At 42.2% G+C, this 21,181-nt stretch overlaps 1 long non-coding RNA gene across 1 annotated transcript in view; it reads left to right on the forward strand.

The window, feature by feature from the left end:
* Window positions 1–450: 450 nt before the first annotated feature.
* Window positions 451–21,181, forward strand: part of LOC132659814 (uncharacterized) — a 234,482-nt gene continuing 213,751 nt past the window's right edge. Inside the window, exons 1-2 of the long non-coding RNA XR_009600673.1 lie at window positions 451–592; window positions 20,386–20,452. This is a non-coding gene — a long non-coding RNA (uncharacterized LOC132659814). The remainder of the gene's footprint in view (window positions 593–20,385; window positions 20,453–21,181) is intronic.

The raw sequence follows: 21,181 nt of genomic DNA on the forward strand, positions 1-21,181 counted from the left end.
TGGCTGGCTTTTTGAGGTATTCTAAACAAAAGTGGCTTGTGTGCTGGTGCTGGAGCTCTGCTTGGCACCTGACTGAGGAATGTGAGTCAGAGCCACTGCCAGGCCCTGGGTGTCTTTGTGGGCACGTGTTCCCAGGTTTGAAATTTTTCAGAGTCTATTTAACTGTGTCATAATTAAACTAATGGAACACAGAAGGAATTTCTCTTGCTGGCTTCCACACCCCGTTCCAGGGTGACTTCATCTCAATCACACGTGGTTCCTGTGGCTTCACCGAGCAGAAGCCCCGGGGATGACCATCTTCATCCATCTTTTACAAGCTTGATCTTTAACTGGAGGAAACATTAGGGGCAGCTGTGGTTAAGTGGCAAAAGCATGGGATGAAAATTCAGGACACCTGAGTCCAGCACGAGCTCTCCCACTTGCTAGCTGGTTGGTCTTGGTCGGGTCCTCATTCTCCCTCCTAGGGTCATGCAGCTGTGGTGGATGAGACTGCTGAAGGCTGCCCACGCTTGGCGAGTCTGCCCTGTGTGCCTGGCCCTGCTGCAGGCTCTACCCGTTGTGCCTCGCGCTCTCCTCCAAAGAGCTTGCTGAGGTGGGTACAATAGCCGTGCTGTGTCCTACAGCTTCTCAGAAAAACTGAGAACTCTACTCAAAGTCAGGTAAGGTGGTATGGAGCACACCGGCTCGGATATTTGACCACAGGTCCGATTAGTAAACTTATCTGGATTTCGGCTTTCTCAGGCACCCTGAACTTCAAGGTAACTTCTAGCTGTGAAATCAACAGTTGTGAGATCTGAACACATCAATAAGGCTATGTCTGCAAATGTATTAAGAAAGACCGAGATTTAGTTTTGGTTGCTTATAATCATGGGTATGCACATATATCTTTGTCTGTTGCCTGGTTGCATAGTTTGCCGTAAATGCTAATGTAAAATTCTTGTATCATAAATTTTATGAAAATCTAGCACTCTTATTAAGTAGCACTTATCGAATCAGATCTTGGCAGTGTGAAACTCTGTCATGTGTGATTTTGAATTTTTACTGAAGAGGAATTTCAAAATATGGTGCATGACGTAGGACTTTGGGATGTATTTGATACGTTATATAAGCAACTGCCAGTTTAACTCTGTTGTATTTGTTGCTGTTAATAAATACTTTATTTTTATAATATGGGTGATATTTGAGTGCAGTCAATCTAGAATTGTAATTCAGCTTTATTAATAACAAAGAAGTTTTCTATTGCTGTATTTTGAATAAATAAGATTTTGATTGATTTCTAACATATTCACATGTGGTATGTGAATATATTTTCTAAAAGTCATGAGAACATGGTTTTTATTGAAAATGTAAAATGCACAGTGTCAAAGCGGCTGGTGGCAGTCCATTTCTGCTTTGTCTGTTTTGTCTATGTCAGGGGTGTTACCTAGCAGGACGTGGGGAGAACAGACAGGATTGCAACTGTGGGTTCTACTGGCCTTATTCTTAGAAACCTTCTAGAGTCTGCCCCTAATGTAATGTCTAAGTGGTTGGTTTGAAGAATTGTCTGTACCAATTTTGATACATCTGAACATAGGTATTAGGTAATCAAAATGTATTAATTAATCATCTTCCTATGTGATTAAGTGATTTATGGTATTATGTCTTAGCTCCTATAATCTTTCAAAAAAATATTTATTATCTGTTTGGCTGTGCCAGGTCTTAGTTGCGGCCCAGGAGGCTCTTTTCGTTGAGGGCAGACTGGGGTCTAGTTCCCTGACCAAACATCAAATCCGGGCCCCTACCAGTAGACCTCCAGGGAAGTCCCAGCTCTGATCATCTTGACCTGACAATAGTTAGGCTGAATGACTTCATTCCTAGTCTTCTTGCCATAATCCTCCTCATTTATTTCTTGACCTAATCCTAGTTTCTTGTGGATGTCAGTAGTAACATTTGGAACGATAATTCACTTTATGTCTATTCTGTTTTTTCTCCTACCAATTCTGTTTTAAAAGAAATCTCTTGGAATTCTGTCCTCAACCATCTGTCTCTGCTGTTTCCTTATCAAATGATAGCAGGACTTACCCAATGCACTATTTGGTTTATCACAAAAACAAGAGCCCACTTCTCCCCAAATAGGAATCTATTGTTTTATCTTATCCCTTGGCATCTAAAAATTGAAAGATCAGGGTCACTTGCTTACCTGCTTGCTGATAGAGTGCTTGGCAATGAATAGTAACAGAGAAAAAGAGAAAATTCACTATAATTATTTCTTAGGTACATTCCTGGCAGTGCATCATATAATCTCCTTGGTTTGATTTCTCCTGGAATCCCAAAGATCAGGAATTTAGATTGGTTTCTGCTAACATTTAAGAGCAAATTGTGGCTGTCGTTTCTGTTTTCTGCATGGCTCAAAGATAAATAGAAATAATGAGCTTGGATTTGTTGGATCATGTTTAACAAAAGTGAGGTCCAAGTTTTGGAATGCTGTTGGGTCTAGAATGAGTCATACGACCTGCCTCTTCCACTGAGTATCTTTTCTTGGAAGAAAGCAGGGTAATGATCTGAGGCATGGGTGTGGGAGGCTTGCCTTGGTGTTGGAGGTGATTCATGGAGGACTGTGTGTTTGTAAAACTCAAGGGTTTGTGTTTTTCTTCAGGCTCAGCGTCCCCACCATCTCCTCTCTGGTCCCCATCTCCCCCGAGGACTGGGGCTAACTTGCCCACCTTTGAGCCATTGATTGTGTTCAAACTCCAGGCCAAAGGCAGTCACCAGGGTTTGGAGAGAAATAATTTTAGCAAGAATGGCTTTTGGAGTACAGTTTCCCACACTTGAGTCGTTTGTGAATCTACCTTTCCAAAATTTGCTAAGTCTTAGGAAAGGAAAAAAAAAAAAGAGACAGGAGCCCACTTACCTTTTTATTTAACTAAATCTGTTATAAAAAGAAACAGGATATCACATGCCCAAAATAGAAGACTCAACACAAAAACTGTGAAGATGAAACAACAGTTTTTAGATTCTCAAGGCTAAAAAGGATCTGTGTTTAAAGCCTGGTCTCTTTTTCTTAAAAAGGAGATGTTAGTTTTAAGGAGGAGAGAAGGGTATTCTTGTGCCAAAATAATTTTTTTCCCCTTAATTTCTTTGGAAGAGCTGAGAAAGAATTGAAAATAGAATAACTATAATTCTCTGAGTTGTTCAGTCACTTGGTTGTGTCCGACTCTCTGCAACTCCTTGGACTGCAGTATAGGGTCTGTGCTCAAACTCTTTGAGTTACTATTAACTAATATTGTGTGTGTGAACACTTTCATCTTATAGAAACAGTAGAAACACTGTTTTTAGTTACTTTCTGGAGCAGCTAGTACCTGGCCAGGTAGGGGTGACATTGTTTGGGTACCAAGAGGTAGTGTAAGAAAATTTTTTTAGGGTCACGGGGGGTGAACCTAAATGTTCCATATTCTGATTATGGTGGTAGCAACATGGCTTTATGCATTTGTCAAAATGTGTAGAATTGTACACTAAGTTCAGTTCAGCTCAGTCGTGTCCGACTCTTTGCGACCCCATGAATCGCAGCATGACAGGCCTCCCTGTCCATCACCAGCTCCCAGAGTTTACCCAAACTCATGTCCATCGAGTCAGTGATGCCATCCAGCCATCTCACACTAAAAAGAATGTCAATTTGCATACAATAAGATGTGTGAATTTTTAAATTTTTACAAGGAATTAGAAAAAATATTCCAGCAATAGAAAATATAATTGACTCCCTTAAATCAGATCATTGACGACCCCTCAGCAAGCAGAACTCTGTACTGTTTCTCCAGGTTCGATGGGGCAGTAAGAATGGGTTGGAAAATCGAATGGGTTTGCAAATAAACAGACTTGTAAGGAAATAGTTTCGCATTGTGACATCATTGTGAAAGTGAAGTTGCTCAGTCATGTCCGACTCTTTGCAACCCCATGGACCGTAGCCTACCAGGCTCCTCAGTCCATGGAATTTTCCAGGCAAGAGTACTGGAGTGGGTTGCCATTTCCTTCTCCAAGGGATCTTCCCAACCCAGGGACTGAACTCGAGTCTGCCGCATTGCAGGCAGACACTTTACTGTCTGAGCCACCAGGGAAGCCTCATCATTGAATAACATTATTTAATGAGCATTTTCCCAAGTTGTTAAAATTGCTTTGTATGCATCAACTCAAAATACTGCTAGAGCTGTTCTACACAGGGTTGTCCCTGCTAAGTTTTAAAGAATTTGAAGCAGGAAGAGGTCTAAGTGTCATCTGGTCTCAGAAGTGTCAAAATCAGGATCCAGTCAGTCAAAAACTTCTTTTGGAGAACTCATTTTGAATATAACATTGAATCAAACAGTGTATCTGGCATAAAAATATATATATTAAGATTCAAACTTAAAGATGCCAAGGAGCTTGCTTGTTAGGGAGTAAAACACATAGGAAAATGATAGAGGTATTCCTGTTTTCTGCTTGATACGTTTCTTATAGTCTCTATAAAGTTACGTTATACTAAGTATAAAAATAGCCCTTGTGTAGTCGCTAAGCCCTGTCCTACTCTTTTGCTACCCCATGGATTGTAGCCTGCCAGGCTCCTCTTCTCTATGGAATTTTTCAGGGCAAAAGTACTGGAGTGGATTGCCGTTTCCTTCTCCAGGTGATCATCCTTACCTAGGAGTAGAACCTGATCTCCTGCCTTGACAGGCATATTCTTTACCACTGATCCACCAGGGAAGCCTGTTCCCCCAAAAAAAGCCTTACTGAAAGAATAAATCTTTGAGGCATCAAAATCTATAAGTCTTCTTTGAAATGTGCAAACTTGTCTCAGGTGATCTCTTCCTTGTCGGTATAAAGCAGACACGGTACATGTTGCTGATTTATATAGTTCTGGAGTACTTCCTTAATTTTTCTCATCAAGTATCTTTGTGCAATTGCTGAGCATATAGAAACATACTTCAAAATCAACATAAAGAAAAGAAAGTGAAGTCACTCAGTTGTGTCCGACTGTTTGCGACCCCATGGATTGCAGCCTACCAGGCTTCTCCGTCCATGGGATTTCCAGGCAAGAGTACTGGAGTGGGTTGCCATTTCCTTCTCCAGGGGATCTTCTCAACCCAGGGATCGAACCCAGGTCTCCTGCTTTGTAGGCAGACGCTTTTACCATCTGGGCCACCAGAAAATCAACATAACTAGATATCAAAAGCAGCAGGGTTTAAGCCCAGAGCTGCTAGTTGATATTTAGGGATATCAAGTCACATTTCCTACACTCTAAAAATACAGTAAACTCTATGGTTTACTATATTAATATGGATGAATCAGTAATCATATCAGAAATCAGAACTAACATGTTCCCTGGCTGCTAATCCTAGGCAAAGAGCCACATAACTAATGTCACTAGGCTTAATTAAATTTATTCCTTCTAGGAATGATATTTCTAGGTTAAGGCTGAGGACAGTGTAAGACTGTATGTGTGTGGCAATGTTTAGGGGGCAGGTAGGGAGTTGGAGAGTAGCTCAATTTCTTTTTATGAGGCCCTTAGAGAGGCAAATATTAAAATGTTCTCATACTCCATTTTCTGATGAGCAGATACAGTAGTCATCCAGGAGGCCCTTTAAAAGAAAAATAAGGAGACTCTCAGTAATCTCCTCTTGTCAGACTTTGCACAGCAAAAATGTATCAGTAGAAGATGAAAAGCCAACTCATGAAAATAAAATAGAATGACTTGAGGTGATTCAGGGAGAAGGCAACATAGTCATTGTTTGTAAATGAAGGTTAATGATATCTTTGCACCAGTTGCAATTTTGTAGCCTGCCTATTTTGATGAATTATAGCTAGGCTGTATCATAATTTGTGACCTATATATAAGAGTCAAACTGAAGTCATTAGCTGCATTTTATTGTCACAAGAGTTTTTTTTTTTTTTTTTTTTGCCTGATTAGAGCCCTCCCCACACCCTGCTAAGAAATCACTAGACTTTAAAAGAAATATTCAGAGTTATGGTTCCCCCAGAGACTATGATAACATTGACCAGCCACAAACTGATGAAAGAGAAAGACAGCTGTGCCAGTCACCTACTCTTGACAACAGGAGCTGAAGGCAAAGACTTTCGAAACTTTTTAAATTTGGCTTTATTTACTTAAAAAATTGGTAGAAGTTTTTGCATCTTGCCTCTGAAGACTGTACAGTATCACTGCTGACAGTACATTTACCCAGAGATTGACTTTATGCTAACAAATACGGTGTTCAGGTTGTCAGCAGAACTAAAATGAATGAGCTTAGCACAATTCAAATGGATCTTGAACACATCATCAATCAATTAAACTCTTCCTGGCCCTGTTAGGTTAATATCAAAGTGTGCAATACAACATCATCCATTTTATTTAACATTTTTGTGTGTGTGCAGTCCTATAAAAGATACAGTTTTCCCTATATCTCCTTCTGGACTAGAGTGACTGTAACAGTGGCAAGGTGAAACCTGAAGGCATGTGGCCTGGAGGTGTTCCCATAGTTTTATTTTTGGTCTCTGGATAAAAGCGGAGTATCTCCAAAACAGCCCAGTTCAAGGATAAAAACCTAAAACGCAGAAATAGAAGGGTGGGAAAATGCCAGAGAAATGGAGTAAACCACCCAGAAACCTCAAGCTCAACTTTGGCAGTTCAGTCAGATTTGATCTCAGTAGAAGGCTGAGCAGTGACTGATGTGGTAGGGTTAGCGCCAGGAGCGTTTCTGAAAGCTGGAAGGTCATTCGGAAACAATAATTCCAACATGGATTATAATTTATCTGAATGGATTTTCTTCACCTCAAATGCATTAAATTCAAATTTCGTTCAAGATGAAAGTCAATCTAATTATCGTCATTACAGAATAGCCTTTTTTTTTTTTTGCCATGTACAATTTTATTTGGCACAGAAGAGCCTGGGCTTACGTGCCCCACTGGGATAAAAACTCGTGCTTCAGTGGAAAGCAAGAAAGCATAACAGGAGAATGGTTATTACAAACTCCGTTTTCTGGTGGAAAGGGACATTCAAATTTTAGCACATTTTTTATTTAAAAGATCTCAAAGGTAAATATATCCTTTACAGCAGTTATTCTTGATCTCAGAGCCACTTACCTCTAGTGATACAGTAGGGGAAATAGAAGTCATTGCAAAGAGGTCCATAATCCATGTGACCCTAAATAGTATTGTTCAGTCGCCCAGTCATGTCCAGCTCTTTGCGCCACCATGGACTGCAGCCTGCCAGGCCTCCCGTCCCTCACCATCTCCGTGTCTTGTGTGCTAAGTTGCTTCAGTCATGTCGGACTCTGTGGGACCCCATGGACTGTAGTCACCAGGCTCTTCTGTCCATGGGATTTCCCAGGCAAGAATACTGGAGTGGGTTGCCGTTTCCTTCTCCAGGGGATCTCCCTGACCCAGGGATTGATCCTGTGTGTCTTAGGTCTCCTGCATTGCCAGGTGGGTTCTTTACCACTGGCGCCACCTGGGAAGCCCCCTTACCTTAAGAGGTGATGACTATTGTGTAGCTTGTGTTCCAAAGCCCTCTTCTTGTCAATCTGGCCAAAACAAGACTTTCCCTGAGCTCACTTGCTTGCCTGGCTCCTTCCCTTTCCTTATCTTGCTCCACCCTTCTTTTAGTCTATCCTGAGAATACGATATTAACATCACTCTCAAAGGAGTCTCCATCTCAGGCTCTGTTTTTGGAAAATCCAACTTATAACACTAGGTAGGTGGCTCTCAAACTTGGGCATGCATGAAAATCACTTGCAGGGCTGGTTTAAACCCTGGGTCCCAGTCTCAAAATTTCTGGTTTAATGAATCTGGGGTGGAGACAGAATTTGCATTTCTAACAAATTGCCAGGAGATGCTGATGTGTCTGGTCTGGGTACCTCACCTGGAGAATTATTACTTAAGCAACTGCTACGTTGGTACAGTTTCAAGCACTGGGCAGGCCTCTTCCATACCCTTTTCCTATGGCAAGAATGTTCTGCCAAGTGGCTCTGCATGGGCTGATAAGCCTGAAGTTTGTACTTAACGCCTCTTGCTTAGGAGGTTGGAGACCTCAGTAAAAATGCAAATGCTATCCTGAGAGCATGAACACATTCTGTTTGAACCCCTTCGGGTCAGCTCTTTTGTAGTGTAGGTTACTTTGTCAGTTATTTAGCAGAGTTCTTCGGAAAATGGCAAGAAGGATGGGAAAGTTTTGATGAGGTCAAAAATTAAGAAGGTTCAATCACAGTGTTTCCAGCTTATTTTAGTCACAGAATCCTTTCTTCAAACAAAATTTCAGAGGAGGCCCACTATATAGAACCAAATGGACAGGATCCGAAGAAACCATCAGGACTGAGTTTGAAAAAACACTGGTCTATTCCACGGCTGTGTTGGCTCAAAGGGGTCTTCAGCTGTTTTCTAGTTTGACCCAAGGCTGGTTCCATATGGAACATTTATTTTGAGGAAACAGACCAACCATATGATTTCACTGGGAAACCAGAGCCCCCACACTGCATTTCAAGATCTGCAGACTACTGCTGAGAAAACATGCGTTATGAAAGAAAACAGGTTTTGGCTCCGTTGTTTACACAAACGATGCTTAGAAAAATCCATGTTAGAGGAATGCCCATGTCATGGGCCATGAACAAATTTTTGGATGTTTTCCCTTCTGTGTGTTTCCATAGTCTTGCTTTTTATTCCAGTAAAAACGCTATGGCATATGAAAATGCTTAAGTAACTACACATTGCCGCCTGTGATGGCTTTATTTTGATGGATGATGTGGGATTGCGCAGCTCATTGCAAAGTAATGCTTTTAACTTAAATCAAATCAGTTTTAAGTGAATACGTTTTACACATTTATGCTCCAGGGTTAGAAGAAAACTTTTTTCCCCTAGAAAACAGCTCTTCTTGAGACACTCCCACAGGCCTTAGGTGGTGGGGGGCTGGGACTGCCTCCCTGGCTCCGACAAGGAGAGTGTTTACTTGTATGGACTTCAAACTCCTGCAAGTTTTAGGGCCCACAGGCTGCTGTCTTAATGAAGCAGTTAATGATGTGTGAATTACAGATCCTGACAACCCCTCTAATAAAAACAACAGGACTACATCCGCAGTATTCTGCGGCTGCTAAGTAACGACAGACCGTCTGCTTAACAGAATGCAGTGTCTTTAAGTAAAGAGCCATTCTTGCATAGCAGCAGAGGAAATTCCTAGTCAGCACAGGAAGGAATGAGCGTCATGAACATGGATGCACAGGACACTTCATTTTTACCCAGCGGGGGTGTAGAGTGGGAGAACTCAAAGAGTTTTTAGAGATGTTGCCGGATCCTGAACGGGCCGTTGTTTACACCCTTTGCTTGGACCGCTTTGCATTCCTGGGAGATGCCTGCTGTAGGGAAGGAGGACTGCGTGATGGATGCTTTAATGGGTGAAAAGTCCCCCCACTCCCAGATTCTTTCTCCCCCCACTGGAGGCATAGGAATGCTAGCTTCCAGTGGATTTTCAAAGAGCCAATTGTCTGTTCTGAATGCTGACTGCTGTTTGGAGGGAGAGGGAGTAATACGCCGGCCTGGCCTGCATTCACCCAGGAGAGCGATGCCGAGCCCAGCTGTGGAGCGAGGCTCTCTCTGGTTGCTGACCTGGACGGTCAGAATGCATGAAAGTGGGGCTTGTGAGGGGCTGAAAAATAAACCTCAACAAAGCCCTTTTCTCCATGTAATTTGTTGCCCACTTTTAAGGAACAGTGAATTCACTTTCAGTCTCTCAATAGACACTGGATTTGGATTCATAGGCCAAGGTCCAATCTCTTTATCATCAGCCCTCAGGATGAGAAGATCCAGACCTGACTTGTTTGGGCAAGGGTAATTTTCCTTTAACCAGTTCACGGAACTGTTTGTCTAACCCTCACCATCCGAGGTGACAGATAGCAAAGCAAAGAAAACAGCACACGTTCACCGGCAACACTAATCACATGGCTAACGGTGAAATCCAGGCAAAGGAAAAGGGCATTGACATGCAAACGAGGCCCCGGGCACTCTGCTGTGTGCCTTCCCTGCTGGAAAAGGCTGCCTGACTGGGTGAGGTCTAAGTGGGCCAGGGTTACCTTCTCCTGGGAAAACCACCTTCAGAGAAGGGCCAGAATTAGCTGAGGGAAGCTGGGTTTGGCGGGAGAGGAGCCTAGGGTGCATGCTCAGTTGTCCAGTCATGTCTGACTCTTTGCGACCCCATGGACTGTAGCCCGCCAGGCTCCTCTGTCCATGGGATTCTCCATGCAAGGATACTGGAGTGGATTGCCATGCCCTTCTTCCACCTAGAGACTGAATTCCGTCTCCTGTATTACAGGTGGATTCTTTTACCGCTGAGCTACTGGGGAAGCCTAGGGAGGATCAGGGAAGTTGGCGGGGTTATAGGGTAGCCAGTGGGGGATGCGGAACCTCAGAGCTTCCGCCAGGGTGGGTTGGTCATCCTAATTTAGAAAGATCTGCTTCCCTTAACTTTCTCAGCTAGAAAGCAAACAGAACCACCATCATCGTGGAAACATTGAAATCTACTAGATGAAAAATTAATCAGTTGACCTAAAAAGAATTGGAAAATTTCATTCAAGCCAAATTTGAGGGTTTATAAATGGAGAAGAGCATCTAAGAAAGCTCTGAGAACTGTTCCAGCCATTAGTAGTCAAGACAGTTTATACAGGTTTTTTTTTCAATTGATTTATTTTTAATTGAAGGATAATTGCTTTGCAGTGTTGCGTTGGTTTCTACCAAATATCAACATGAATCAGCCATAGGTTTACCCACATCCCCTCCCACTTGAACCTCCCTTCCCACCCCACCCTTCTAGATTGTTACCGAGCCCTGGTTTGAGTTCCCTGAGTCATACAGCAAATTCCCATTGACTGTCTACTTACATATTGTAATGTATGTTTCCATGTTACTCTCTCCATACATCCCACCCTCTCCTCCCCCTCCCACCCACCAGCCGAGTCCATAAGCCTGTTCTCAATATCTGTCTCTCTGTTCAGTTCAGTTCAGTCGCTCAGTCGTGTCCGACTCTGTGCAACCCCATGAGTCGCAGCACGCCAGGCCTCCCTGTCCATCACCAACTCCCGGAGTTTACTCAGACTCGTGTCCATCGAGTCAGTGATGCCATCCAACCATCTCATCCTCGGTCGTCCCCTTCTTCTCCTGCCCCCAATCCCTCCGAGCATCAAAGTCTTCTCCAATGAGTCAACTCTTCGCATGAGATGGCCCAAGTACTGGAGTTTCAGCTTTAGCATCATTCCTTCCCACAAATAGGTTCATCAGTACCATCTTTCTAGATTCCATATATATGCTTTAGTGTACAAAATTTGTTTCTCTCTTTCTGACTTCACTCTGTGTAATAGATTCAAGGTTCATCCATCTCATTAGGACTGACTCAAATGTGTTCCTTTTTATGGCTGAGTATATTTTCCACTGTGCGCCATGTACCACAGTTTCTTTATTCAACTGTTGATGGACATCTAGGTTGCTTGCATGTCCTAGGTATTATAAATAGAACAGTGAACATTGGGATACATGTGTCCTTTTCAATTCTGGCTTCCTCAGGGTATATGCCTAGTAGTGGGATTGCTGGGTCATAATGGTGGTTTTATTCCTAGTTTTTTAAGCAATCTCCGTACTGTTTTCCATAGTGACTGTATCAATTTACATTCCCACCAACAGTGTAAGAGGATTCTCTTTTCTCCATACCCTCTCCATCATTTATAGTTTGCAGATTTTTTGGTGATGACCTTTCTGACTGGTATGAAGTGATATCTCATTATTGTTTTGACTTGCATTTCTCTAATAATGAGCAATGGTAGCATCTTTTCTTGTGTTTATTAGCCATCTGTATGTCTTCTTTGGTGAAATGTCTATTTAGGTCTTTTCCCCACTTTTTGATTGGGTTGTTTTTCTGGTATTGAGTTGTATGAGCAGCTTGTATATTTAATTAATCCTTGTCAGTTTCATTTGCTATTATTTTTTTCCCATTCTGAGGGTTGTCTTTTCACCTTGTTTATAGCTCCCTTTGCTGAAAATTGCATTGAGTTTTATACCATCCAACACAATTTCAAAGTCTTTGTTTTCCCCCATCTCAGAAAATACAGTATTAGAAAATGTTTTCATATTGACCAAACTGATAGCTAAATAAAATTTTATTGTTTTAATTTGAGCAACACTTTCTTTAATCTTCTTGTGAGTATTTGAGTATCTATATTTCTTTATTGGGCAATAAATTGTGCCTTTGTTATTATAGTAAAGCGTGTAATAAGTGTGCCTCTGTGACAGGCATGGGGGTAAATGTCAGGAATACAAAGGTGAACAGTGCAAGACACCTGTCTTCAAGTACGTCACAAGTACCTCAGTCCATCAGGTACATAAACAAAAACTGCAATGAACTGTTAGAGGTACCACGGAAGACGCTCACAGAGAATATTGTGGAAGTCCAAAGAGCCACGTGGACAATTCTTCCAGCATGCGTCAAGGCTGTAGGTCAAGGGTGTGGAGGAGCTGATCTTGAATGTGGCCTAGTAGGGTAAAAGTTGTTTTGGAGGTAGGCAGACTGGGATCCTGACTCTATTTACTGTGCTGTCTTGGGTGATTTCTTTGACCTGCCTGAGTTTCAGTTTCATTACCTGTATAATGGGTATTTTGCTGCTGCTATCCTTTCTGCCCCCTCCCCTTCCTCCCCATTACCCTCCCCTTCCCTTCTCCCTTCCTCCTCAGCCACCCCCTCCTCCTCCCCACCCCTTCCTCTTCCTCATTTTTTTCAAGGAAGGGCTACCCTGCAGGAGAAGGAGGAAGAGGTGGGGGCAGCATGGGGTTGTGGGTGAGCATAGCCCTTGATCGTCTTGTCATAGTTTTATTTCCGGGTGAGGTGGCGATGGGAAGGGTCCATGATGCTGTCTGTAGGTGAAGTGTCAGGGGCAGAGTGGACTCTGTATGGATGTTGTTGTCCAAGAGTTCTGCATTTTCCTATGGTTTGCCCACGAAAATCAGATGCTTCTGGTCAGGAGGGATGCCCTCCTTATTTTGGATTTTGGTTTTGACATTCTTGATGGAATCACTGGGCTCAGTCTCAAGGGTGATGGTCTCACCTATCAGGGTATTCACACAGACCTGCATCTCTGTGTCCTTGCTGAAAGAAAAAGAGGAATTATATGGAATCTAGAAAGATGGTGCTGAAGAACTTACCTCCAGGACAGCAATGGAGAAACAGACTTAGGGATGCAGGGGGAGGGGAGGAGAGAGAGGGTGAGATGTATGGAGAGAGTAACATGGAAATTTACAATGCCATATGTAAAATAGATAGCAATGGGAATTTGCTGTATGACTCAGGGAACTCAAACCAGGGCTCTGTAACAACCTAGAGGGTAGGATGGGCAGGGAGATGGGAGGGAGGTTCAAAAGGGAGGGGACATATGTATACTGATTATAGCTGATTCATGTTGTTCTTTGACCAAAAACCAGCAAAATTCCATAAAGCAATTATCCTTCAATTAAATAAATTTTTTTAAAAGGCGAATTATGCTTCCTTCTTAAATTATATTTTGAGGAGGATTACACAAGGGAATGCTGAAGTGCAAGTAACTATTCCATATAAACTTCCTTGTTAAGGAAAACATCTTCCTGGTCAATAATTGGTTTCCCTCATATCTGAATTAGAGTACTTCTAAACTCACCCAACTTTGAGTTTTCAAATGTGAAAATAATGGTGGCTTCAGAGCCTGACCTTGCTCATTTGTAATAATATCTTCAAATGACATTGTACTTTTATTGTTAAGTGGTATCGCTGAGGAACTTTTACACTGTCAAGGACAATAATTTCTGGAAAATAAGTTTATAAGACTACTGGAAGGAATACTTTCAGGCCCATATGTTGGAAGATGCAATAGGACTGAATCACAAATTATGAGTTGAGAGGGGTGTGATTGAAGATAGCTCTGTGCTTTGGCAGCTATGAAATGCTACAGCATCTTCAGTGCCCCCAGTGGCCTGGTAGGCTTCACCAGAGAGACCTAGTTGACTTCTTAATACCAAATTAAAGGTTCAGATACCCTGAAAACAGACTAAGAATATTCCAAATACCACAACTCTTTGTTCCCATTTAATTTACACATACTTACTGCCCTCTCTGATGAATAGTCACCCCTTGGGGGAACTTCTGGGAGACATCAGGCTGCAAGAATTTTGCTTTTATGACTCTGGAAGGCAATGGGTTTAATTGTCACTTGCATAAAAGTTTGTTTATTCTGTTTGCCATGAGAGAGACCATCTGAACCACTCCCAGTTTTGGTTTTGGTCCTTGGGGAATGTCCACTTGGTCACATGTTGATATATGTGTTCACAAATGGGCTGTTTTCCCACATGAGCTGCCGGAATGATTGCAGCTAAGAGCCCCTGTCCAGGAGAGTTAGTTCATGTTATGCTTTGGGAGGTCAGCTCTGAGGCTGCACATGGGAGGCCAGGGCTACACTCACCACTAGTGTGCCTACATAAATTGTATATTCCAGCCACTGGGTGGTTTGCCCTAAATATAGCCAAGTTCTTTTTCATTATGTTTAAGAACAGTTTTAGAAACTGAAGGGAATGTAGGAGCTTTTCTTAGAAGTCAGTTATTCGAAGCTGAGTTCAAAGTAGGCTAAAAGTAGCAGAGTAACTTCCTCATAAAGATCAAGACCCAAAGTAATGTCAAGGTTAGGGCATTATACAACTCAACAACTAAAAAACAGACAACCCAACCCATAAATGGGCAGAACACCTAAAGAGACATTTCTCCAAAGGAGACACACAGATGACCAGCGAGCACATGAAAAGATGCTCAACATCACTGAGAAACGCTAGTCAAAACTACAGTGAGGTACCACCTCACACCAGTCAGAATGACCATCATTAAAAAGTCTACAAATAACAAATGCTGGAGAGGGTGTGGAGAAAAGGGAACCCTCCCACACTGTTGGGAATGTAAGTTGGCACAGCCACTATGGAATACCATATGGCAGTTCCTTAAAAAACTAAAAATAGAGTTGCCATATGATCCAGCAGTCCCATTTCTGAAGATACAGGTGGACAAAACTAATTAACAAAGATACATGCATCTCTTAGTAAGCTCTAAAGGTACTCCATACCACTTTCAGCCTACCTTGAACTATAGGTTGGAAGAATGACTCTTTTTGAGGTCATCTTAATCAAAGTAGAGCCCACATTCCATAACCTGCACAAATCTTGAGCATAGATTGATGAATTGTTACTTATCTCCCATATGATTTGCAATAAAAATTGAAGGCAAACTTGTCAAACACAGTTCTTGCATGTATTCTGAAATTATTTTAAAAAAGAGCTACTTTTTTAGATTTTCTGATTGCTAACTGCAGTGTTGGAGAAGACTCTTGAGAGTTCCTTGGACTGCAAGGAGATCCAACCAATCCATCCTAAAGGAGATCAGTCCTGGGTTTTCATTGGAAGGACTGATGTTGAAGCTGAAACTCCAATCAACACTTTGGCCACCTGATGCGGAGAGCTGACTCATTTGAAAAGACCCTGATGCTGGGAAAGATTGAGGGCAGGAGGAGAAGGGGACGACAGAGGATAAGATGGTTGGATGGCATCACCGACTCAATGGACATGAGTTTGGGTAAACTTTGGGAGTTGGTGATGGACAGGGAGGCCTGGCGTGCTGCAATGCATGGGGTCACAAAGAGTCGGACACGACTGAGCAACTGGACTGAACTGAACTCTGGATAAAAGAACCCAAACTAAACTTTTCTGTTTTGCTGTCTCTGTCTTTACATTTAGTGCTCTTATTTTGCAGGTGTTTTGAGCACCTGGTTGGGCAGATTACAGAGAATCCAGCCCTGCCTAACAACAAGAGAGGGAATATTGTCTTCTGTTAGTGGTGCCAGAGAGTATCCTCTGGGACCCAGGGGAGCTCACAGGAGAAAATTGGGCTAAAACATCTCTGAAAATTTCTTCTGTGTGTTGGACATGTTTTTTGGTAGCGCTTACTGGAAGCTACAGAAATTGTGGCTCTGAGCTCAAAACAATCAATAAATCAAAGGTAACAGCTGAGGAAGTTTCACAGCATTCCCCAGGAAACTTGGTTTCTTCAGTTCCTCTGCTATCACTTAAAGCAGAGCTCTTTGTCTTTGGGGTCGATGAGTAGGTATAAAGGCAATTCCAGAGCCAACTGTCAGATAAAGCAAACACAGCTCATACCCTATCACGACAAGGTCATGTACCACAGAGACCAGCTTTAAGATGAGCTTTGAGTAAAGTCAGATGAAGAAAAGCTTGTATCCAGAAAAAAAGAGAGATTGAGAAGAAAAAACTCCACCTTACCTGAGAATAGAGGGATCAAAAGGAGTCCACGTCTGGTGAACACCGGCAAATCACCCTGTTTCCGTAATGACTTGTTTCTGTGATTGAATACAATGGCAACTTTAAGGGCAACTGCAATAACAGTTTCTCATGAAAAATTAACAAAGAATTTATGGAAATGTAGGAAAGTCCCAATGCAATTAGCTTAGATTTCTCTGGAGTCTGAGAAAAGCCTGGATAATTGCATGCAGAAACTGCATAAAGGAGCTATTTTCATTATCGCTGGATACAGAGGGTCCATTTTCATCACAATGGGATATAATGATGTTAAAGCTAACAGGGAGATATGTTTAAAAAGGTTATAACACAGTTTACCAAATGGTTTGATTTATGTAACTTTGCAGAAATACACTTAAGATTACCATTAAGGGGACTGGAGAGGTTACCCTTGAAATTTCCAAAGGCTCCTATAGGATGAGAAAATATATGACCATTTCTGAAAGCTAATTGTACGTTACCACTAGGATGCACAAGGATGAATTTAATTTGTCTCAGGATTGAGGGCTGAATTGTCCTACAAGCTGGCACATGAATATCCATTCTGACTCGACTCTGTTGTAAATTGGCTATTATGGATGTTTATAGGTGCACTTAGGGCTGGGTTTCTCTCCCCGGATGTCTTTGAAACTCCAAGGTCCTGGCACCTTAAGGCAGCAGAAGCAACATTTGGAAAACCCGCAGAGCCCTGACTAGGCCTGCAGAGAGATTACATGTCCTTATTTAAATGTCATGATTTTCAGTTAAGATGAAATGAAGAACATCATCTTTTCTTCTGATAGTCATTCACAAGCAGTTTAATGACTCTTCCCAGTTTCAAGAATGCCATCTTCTCCTTGGCCATCAGTAAAGAAATAGAGAAAGAGATATATAATACAGTGAGTTTTTATCAACCTCCAATGTCCTCTGCAATGTCACACACATAGCTCTGGATATCCTTTGCTATCTATAAAAAACTGTAGTTAAGGCTGCACCTGGGATTCGAATGATTCCTGAAACCATTAAATAGATTCTTGCTAGCAACCCCTTGGAATATTAATAACTTTCGTTAGCTGCAGTGTCAAAAGGATCATACAGTCTTGATCTTATTTGGTAAACATTCTTTGTTTAAAGAAAAGGAAAGAAAAAAAAGAGGAAAGGAAGAAGAAAGAGATTATTTGTTTCCAACAAAAGCCTCAGCAGAGGTCCTACTCTGAATGGACACTGCTGCCTGGGGACAAATGTCAACACAGTTCAAGCTTTGTTAAAAGGACTGAAAAGATTGGCAAGCCTGCACATGGGCACGCTTATGGCCAGCATTAAGAAAATCAATCTAAAATAACAAAACTGCATTCACATCACAGCCTGGCCAATACACTTCCAGCCGATGTGACAATCATATTTTGACAGTTGAGATAGCTGATAACGGATGGCAAAAGCAATTTTTCTTTGGCGTGGGACCTCAGTTTATGCAATTACAACTCCTCTCTGTTTGTCTGGGCCACATTAAAGATGCAAAAAGCAGAGAGAATAAACAGAAGCCGGTATTTTGGTATAATCAATGCAAAATGATGCAAGTCCCATGAGTATCATTCTAGTCTACTTTTAATTTTTATTTACTCCTGCATTTAATAATAGCCCCAAGAATAAATTAAAATTCCTGCAGTCCTTTTTGCTTCCCCACTTACCATCTTTTACCAGCCTCTTTGTCATCCCCAATACATTTTTAAAAATCACATTATTCACCTGGTTAATGAAAGAAAGGAAGCAAGAATGAATAGAAAGCTTTGTTGAAAATGGAACTGGCGTTTCACTCAAGCATTCTGAGTAGCTCTGACATTCAGCACCCTTGTACCTGAAACTTCTGGACATCTCCCATTCTGGCAGGTCAAATAGAGTTGTTCCTTGAGGGGATAGTTTAAAAGTACTTATAGCGTGTTTTGATTTACAGATTATCAATTCTGCTGAGCAACAGAGAGACATATTTGGGAGTTGCATAAACAAATACATTCAACTGTGCTGTGGATTAACCTAAAGTGACACATTTATTTAAAAATCTGCCTAGTACTTGTCCTCATTGATTAAATGCCCTTAAGAAAGTAAGTCTGATGAAATAAAAGCCATTAAGATGCAGCGCACCTCCTCCACTCCTTTTGATGGTTGACACATTCCCTAGAGTGGGAGATTGGATGGCTGATAAGCTAACGCTGAATTATAAGCACTTTGTGGAATGTCACTGGCAAATGAAAGATCTACTGTTTTGCTTGCAAAGGAACCATACGCCTTAACAGCACAAAAACGGACACGGTGCAGAATTATTTTGTCCTCTGTGCTCAGCGTACAAACGAACATGTACATTACTTGCGCACGTTCATGGCCGAAATCAGCTCAGGGCCAGCAAGGCTTGTCCTGGCTACGGCCCCACTGATCATGAATAGAGAAGGGCTTGCCAAGAACTTTGTCAGCATTGTCACAGCTCCAGCAAGCGTCGGGGCATTCTGCTGTGGCTTGTTACCTGAGCTTTTGCAGTTTGGGAGGGGAGAGTGTAAGGGGGGGCGACGGCCACGGTGCCAGGACATTAGAGAGGTGAAATGGAAACCTCTTTTCTGTTTGGGAATTAGAGGCACAAACAACATTTGAGGTGAAGTGGGAGAGGTGCCAGATACGGGGTTCAAGTTATATCTTTCCTTACTTGTCTGATGGCCTTGAGAAAAATCACTTCAATTTGCTGAGCCTCCAGTTTCTTTAGCTGAAAAATGGGGCTAATAATGTTAGCTTTTTATTGGACTGTTGAGAGGATGGTGTGGAATAATGCACAAGAATGTGCTCTGTACGCTGGATAGCAACACGCCAAGACCGAGGTCACCACTCGTTGCAGGGAGAGAGCCAGGTCTTACTTCGTACACTGCCTCTGCTGTCTGTTTCTGGCACTCTCAGTGTCAACCCTCTTTGAGAACTATTCCAGACTGGAACAGAAAAACCTAGAAAACCTGGAATACGGAAAACTTAGCACTCAATCTAAGTGGTGTAATGGATGTTCAAGAAAATTAGTGGCTCAGCTGGTAAAGAACCTGTCAGCAATGCAGGAGACCTGAGTTCGATCTCTGGGTTGGGAAGATCCCCTGGAGAAGGGAATGGCTACCCACTCCAGTATTCTGGCCTGGAGAATTCCATGGACTGTACAGTACATCACAAAGAGTCACATACAGCTGAGTGACTTTCACTTTTATACTCTCTAAAAAACAATGAAGGGTTCCCTGAAGTGCAGTGCAATACTAGTAAATTTTGGATTTGCTTTGATGTCACATTAGAGTGGGCTTGAGAATATGCAAGCTATCTTTTTTGTTGCTTCTTTTTATGAGTAACCAAACAAATATTTTAAAAAATCTTCAATGGGGAGTCAGTGTTGGGATCGACATCTACATAAGTGTTTTTTCCTTCAAATCTTTGTCTCTGACTCTGCCATCCAGGTGGTTGCTCACACTTTGTGGCCCCAAGGACTGTAGCCCGCCAGGCTTCTCTGTCCATGGAGTTCTCCAGGCAAAAACACTGGCGTGGGTTGCCATTCCCTTCTACAGGGGATCTTCCTGACCCAGGGATTGGACCTGGGTCTCCTCCATTGGCAGGCAGATTCTTTACCATCTGAGCCACCAGGGAAGCCCCTGCCCATCAGAAACAGGTATTATTTCTTCCATTTCTTCCAAGTATTTTTAAACAGCATTATTTTTTCCAAAAGGTCTTTGGGTTGAATGGGGAAGTATTTGGGGCTGGGCAGACCATGTCTACCTCTGTAGAGATCTCACAAAGGTTTCTCTCTGAGGAGGATTCTAGAGCACGCTCTGGATGCCTTGTTCCAATCTGAAACTCTCCAGGGCTGACAGTATAGGCAGTCCTGTTTTACTCCTTGCAAAACGGTGGCCACACAATGAACACGAGTCTGGTTTTGGTTTAGTCAGCTGTTATCTGTGTTGCTGTATTGTTCAGGATTTCTCTTTTAACTTAAAAAAAATAACAATAATGTTGATAACTTCTAATTAGAGTAATTACTTGCAGGGGCGCTCCGCAGAAAGAAAGAGGCAGTGGAACTTCCCTCAGCAAAGCCAAGGGATCCCGAGGAGAGGTGAGCCTGCTGTCTGCCAACCCAGCCCCTCCCGAGCAAAAGACAACCACACGCTATTGGGGTTCCATCTCAGCAGTTCTGCTTTACTGCCGCAAACTCTTGGTTTATATAGGCAAGCAAGGGGGTTTTGCGAGGGTTGGACCAATCACGTTAAAGGTCAAATCTTAATATACCATAGTTGCACCAATCACGTTAAAGGTCAAGTCGTCATGCGCTTCATTCTAACAAGAGTCTGTGGTGATCACGCGCTGTCCACGTGTACGGGAATCAAGGGAGCCAATCAAAAGTTTTAACAACTTGGGCCGCACCCTCATCTCTTCCGCCAGACGCCATCTTAGCTCTAAACCGCAGAGCTAGCCCTTCTTTTTTCAAGGTTTCCCATTTAGGGCCCCACAATTACTCATACGTCTTCATTTTCATAAGGGTTAATATAGTATATCCGCTATAATTCTCCTAGGAGTTTGACATACTGGGTTTTATTATCATTGTACAGGTTAAACTTCTTGCTTACAATCTACAGTGGATTGATGTGAAAAGAGGGATCATAACCCAAATCTGAATGACCCTGATTCCTGAGCCACATCTACTGTGCTCACCTCACTGGGTTGTTAATATTGTGATCATGCCTGTGAAAACATCTTTCCTCTTCTTTAGAAGAATGTTTATTTATTTAAATATTATGGAAGGAAATGCTTTCTTAAGGAAAATATAGAAAGCACAAAAGGAAGA

Source organism: Ovis aries, chromosome 5, assembly GCF_016772045.2.
Source record: "Ovis aries strain OAR_USU_Benz2616 breed Rambouillet chromosome 5, ARS-UI_Ramb_v3.0, whole genome shotgun sequence".
In the NCBI taxonomy this organism is placed as follows: Eukaryota; Metazoa; Chordata; class Mammalia; order Artiodactyla; family Bovidae; genus Ovis; species Ovis aries.